The sequence below is a fragment of the Diadema antillarum genome, unplaced genomic scaffold, assembly GCF_040938485.1.
Source record: "Diadema antillarum isolate AM-2024a unplaced genomic scaffold, OU_Dant_1.0 seq00000053_RagTag, whole genome shotgun sequence".
Taxonomy (NCBI): Eukaryota; Metazoa; Echinodermata; class Echinoidea; order Diadematoida; family Diadematidae; genus Diadema; species Diadema antillarum.
This window is the reverse complement of record NW_027271161.1, coordinates 27229-33228: the sequence shown is the minus strand read 5'-3', so window position 1 is coordinate 33228 and position 6000 is coordinate 27229.

Below are 6000 nucleotides of genomic sequence, written 5' to 3'. Positions count from 1 at the left end.
ATCGTTTGGCAGGTGGCCAAAAATATATGCTGTCTAAGCTGTTATTTCTGTGAGGGTTTAATTTTCGTGAATTCCGTGAATTGCATGCAAAAATGTTGCCATTTAATAGTGCATTTATGATAGCGTTGGTGTCAATTCATGAAAATGACATCTCGCGAAAATGTTTGTGACCTTGTTTGCGAAAATATCTGTCAGTGAAAATAACGTAGAGAGAAGGAACTTGGCAGATTGCATGGTTAGCTGTCATTGCTGGCATCCAATGTGTGTTCTTCTTCCCACGATAGCTTTTCTGATATGTATGTTTATTTTATTTTGTTTCTTTCTTTGTTAGGTTTTTTTTTTTGCCAGCCAGATACAATGTCACAAATCCATCTGTTTAATTTCCAGTAACTGTAGCAATAATTCCAGTAACATTAACTCTCTTGAATGAAATCTCCAAATACTATCAATCTTATGTGGCAGAATTTCTAAATGCTATAATTGTCTCCAAGATATCAGAAAAGAAGTTGTGAAGTTCATTTCCACATTAGTACCTACATTGTACCAACCTTCAGCTCCATCTTACTATCTTGCTGTGGGCAGGAAGATGGTTTTCTAAATCCTGTTCAGTTTCAGTTTTGTATATATATTGTTTCTGTTGTTTATCTAAGGGACATGAATAGACTAACCTGATACTTAGGCATGCTGTATAATCAAACATTACCATAGGTCTATGTCCATAAATGACTGTCATAAGTCTGCACATTATTACATAATGGAGAGAGAATGAGCATATATGTGTATATGAGCACATGAATGAACATATATAAGTATACAGTACCTTCAAAAGAATGCCAACTGCTTTAGGAAAAAGAATGAGGATATTTCTATCAAACTGATGTTTATGTGGACATAAAAGTGCTTGCAGAATACCAGTAATGGTATTGATATAGAAGTCTTTCATAAAGACACTGTTTAACATTATAATGCCCCCAAGGTTCTTTAGATGCCACAGACAGAATGATAACATGGGTTTATTGAAGAGATTGACATAGCATATTCTCAATGGCATAAAATTACCAAATCTCACTGAGTGGAGTTCATATTCCATGTCTCCTCTACATAAATTTTAGATGATTGTGCATTCATATTTAGTCAAGACGACTTACTTTCAGTAGAATTTCATGTTTGATGAAGCCAAGGTGTAATAGCATGTTCGCCTTTTGGCAGCTGTTAGTGAAATAAAGTATGTATTAAAACATATAGGAACTTGTGTGTGAATGAGTGTAGCATTATTTCCCTATCACTTCATGTGGACTAATAGTATATTTATACTCCATGATAGAAGTTAAAACTGGGCATTTTTTTTTTTCTTTACTGCACATCGATCACTAAACTGGCATTACTGCTGTTTCAGGTAGATAATTCTTCCTTTGCTGAGTTAATCTTGTTGCTGTAAGTGAAATCTTGTAGTAACTGTATAAAGCTCTCATCAACTAGTGTGTGCATGTAGTCTATGTAATATTTAGAAAGCATGTCAGTTGTGAACGACAGATGTCACTCTTAAGAAGCAGAAAGGCATCCGTGCTGTTCATATTTTGATGGAGGTAGTGCAGCCTTTCTACTTCTCAACTGACTAAATAGCTGTGGATAGGGTGTGTAGATATGCCAAATGCTGGCGTAAATGTTTCTTTATACATATATCGAAGTTTGAGCATACCCTCAGTGCAGAGGGTTCGGTTGGTGGTTTGATTCCGTCCTAGTGAAAGAATTAGATATAGTGCACTCCCGTTATAATGAACACGGTTGTAACAAAACTCTTGTTGCAATGAAGTGAAAATTCAGGTCACAAAATTATTGTGCATATATCTTCATATACTTTATTGTTCCACTATGATGAAATGTTGATAAAAAGAGAGAAAACTACTGGTCTCAAGGACTTGGTTATAATGGGAGTTACCGATATTAGTGTGATTTGCAGTGTGTTGATTGATGTCCCCTCGTGAATGTATCTCTGATTGCACTTTGGGGACGGTAAAGCGAGAGAGACTGTCTTGAGATTTGCAGCCTCTAAATTGGTTTCATGCGACCTCCATATCAGCAAATTGTCAGATGTCCCTCCTGTAAGGCATTCAGTGATGTAGTCTGCATCTCAGCAATAGGTCTGATCAACATTAGGCATCACCCTGTTCACACGTTATGATGTTACCATGAGATGATGCGTTTCCTGACTATAGATGGTGCTGGCAAAGGCCAGCATTGGTATCGTGTCGCATTGGCATATACCTGCCAATTGTTCCAATGTAATGGGAACATTCCTATTTCTTTGGAAAGAAGCTTCATTATACCTTGTGTTCCTATTTTTGTCAATACCTGCTAATAGCAATGTACGAGATGGGTGAAAATTCCTATTTTGCATTATTTTCACCCTATCCCCATTTCCTGAATTTTAGGGTTGGTATTGTGTGTTGTTGGGGATTGGTGAGGATTAGTGTGAATCTCAAACGTGGTGTGGCATCTGAAGGAAAAAGGGGAAGACCGGATTTGCTGATGAACACAATTATCACCACAAAATAAATAAATCTTTGAAGAGAAGCCACTTGTTCTGCATAGAGTAGAATTAAACTTGGCTGAGGACAAGCTTCCGTGGAAGAAGACTCAAGATTGTGTACAGTGAAGCTGAAATGGAAATGAGAGTGATGTATTTGTGTGGTCTTCGCACAATGATATTGTATAGCAGCATGCGTCCTTTCACATTTCAGCATGCCACAGTTGATGCATCTGCAGTTCAATCATACAAATGCCCTCTTGACTATATCAAGGGAAATGTATGAGTAGAATGCCAGACAATTCCTGATGCTTTGCAAAATTTGATATACAGTATAAGAATTTACATCATATTTATATATATTGTAGCATACCAACATCATGGAATTTCATGTATATATGTGGTATCTATTGTACCTATGTAGTACAGAAAAAAAAGTAAAGAAGAGAAAAACTTCTTCTTCTTGCTATGGCCTCAGGTCCATGGGTGTATGACATTCTTTCATTAGCTTTTGTGTCTCAGTGCTATGTATACAGTTTTGAGCACTTGTGTGAGTATGGTTAGCAGTCAAAGGTTGACCAAAATAAACTACTTAAAGTATGATATGTATTAGTGTTTCTTTGACTTATCTTAAAGTCATTTGCTTACAATACAAAGTGCATGTGCATCATGCGCAGTACGCAGAGTGGTTTGCATGGCGCTTGTGTGGAAATGTGTATGGTACAATATGAATTTTTAAAGGTATGGTATAGTTCTTTTATGAGATAAAGAGAAATCTCTTATGTTATAAAATATGAAAGAGAAGTCAATTCTAAGAAAAAAACAAAGTTTACTAGATGAAAATTGGTTTTGAAATGGCTGAGGCATTCAAAAACAGAGAGACCCTGACACATGTAAAAGGGACCCACCTGTCATTAGGACCGCTTTGTTTTACTTTGTTTTTTGATATCTCAGCCATTTCAGAGTTTTCATCGAATAAACTTTGAATCCCTCTTGAATAAATTGTACGCACTTTAGTATTTCATAAGTGGTTACTAATTATCTCCAAAAAAAAAAAAAACCCTAAACCCTGAATTCCTAATCTCAACCAAAACTACAGGCCTACCATCCATTTAAAATGATATAATCAATCATAACCTACAAAATAGGGAGAGACAATGTGGGATGGTATCAGAATGTTTTCACCCATCTTTTTATACTCAATATTTACAAGTCAATTATTTGTGAACACGTGATATCTGATTCTGTAAGTCACAGTGGAATAGGAGTGTAGTCACTGTGTGATGGTGCTCTAGTCACTGAAATGGGACACAACTCACTGGGGAATGGAACGGTAAACACTGTGAAATAGTCATGTCATTAGAATAGGGTTGTTAGTCACTGTTCAAATGGAACAGTAGTCACTGGAACTGGACAGTTTTCACTGTCAATAATTATGGCATTAACATCTACAATACTACAATGTGCACTGTACTTTCACATCGGACTAATTAGCTTCAGACTCGTGCAAGTCAAGAATGAGCAGGTTATGGTGTTTGAATTACATGCATGGTTTTAGTTGGCAGTCACACATGTCTTTGACTGTGATAAAGGAACAAAACAGAAAACAAGTGAACTTATAAACACATAACCGATATACCAGTACATGTACAAACAGACGTTCTAAGTATTAATAGTCCACTTGGGCACAAACATCTCTCTTCATCTCAAATCTCACATTCCTATCTCCAATACATAGCTCTAAGATGCCAGGTTGAACAAATAAGAAAAGCACGGCATGACGACAGGTTTCATTCAAAATGAAAGACAAGTTCCATCTTTATTTGTCATATGATCAAACCACAACTACTCGCTACCAATCCATGCATCAGTTATGGTACATGTATGTTATGTGTGTAGAGTTCAATACTGGTCACAGAATTTGATCAAATTTCATATCCTTTTAAAAGCAGCTATACTGTCACCTATCGATTTACAAAATATAAAGAATATTGCATATACATATTCTCATCTTGCATAAATAGAGAGAAAGAAAAAAAAATGGTGCATTGATACCATGAATGAATTCAAGTGACCCAACAGTGAAAGACCTGAATGAAAGCACGAAATAATTCTAACTGTCTGAACCTACCACGACAAATCTCTATGCATGAATCTTTGGAATGACACAACTTTGAAAATAATTTTCGAGTGTGGCAATATCTGAAGTTCTGCAGGGATAACACTACTTCACTTCATCACGTAATTGGAGAAAAAAAGAAAGATTTTATGCCATCCATGATGACATGATACTGAAGACACCAAAAACAATGACAATAATTTGAGTGAGGTGTAATGCCTTTGCATACTCTTCATGTATAAAAATAAACTTGTACACTTAAAAGAAACAAAAAATCATGCATGAATTCATACACTCAGGTATGTTAAAGCACTTTCACAACGAACGTGAATTCAAAATTGTACATATTGAATATCTTTTGAACAAAGGATGTTGTCCTCCATAATTGTGTCCTGAAAACTTCTGCACTTAACGGGAAGAGGGAAAAATCAATCCAGCTGATGACTCATTTACAACTAAAATGAAAATGCATGGTCATGATGGAAAGGACATAGGGAAAGTTTGTGATAAGTCCGGCATCGAAGCTTTAGGCTTCTAAACAGCACACAGATTAATTTCTAGAAAAAAGAAAGGATGCTAATTTTTAATCTGCCACATGTTTAGTATTCTCGGGAGTACCATCTCACACACTTATTACGACCTATGATGACAACACCTCGAGTAGAAAAAGTTATTACTACACTACCTACATCTTTGTACCACTGAGACAGAGTGACTGGCTCGTGATATCAAATGAAAGACCATATTGCATTGAAAAATAAAATGCAATGTTGCACTCAAATATACTTTAAGTATGTACAATTCTTTGAAACAGCATTGCATTCATTACCACTCGTAACTATACACCGTACCCATACAATCTAAATCTATACATTACTTATATTCATCACACTATCACAGTACACGTTTGAGATCTAATGTCATGAGGAAATTATATACCAATAAATATCTACCAAGGTGATCACAATGGAAGAATGCACACCAAGATCGCCAAGATTCTGTTTAAAAACAGCCACAGCACTTATCAGTTAACATATACACCATTGCCTTTATTCTCTTCTGAGGGATAAGATATCACAGTACAAGAAAGGCATTACCCCAAAGCTACTGTAGTTTCCTGGTACTGATGGAAAATGGAGATACTACCCAATCAGGAAGATGATATTTGGTGCACACATCCCATAATGCCCTGTGCTACAGCTATTCCACATGTCTACATGTTTCTTTCTAGCACTACACTACATTATAACAGTGCCATGAAAATAAAAAATAAAAAGACCCTTTGCAAAATGGGATACTAATTCCGTAGATGGTAGTTATTACACAAATGCCTTTTCCTAAAGAAACAAGCTAC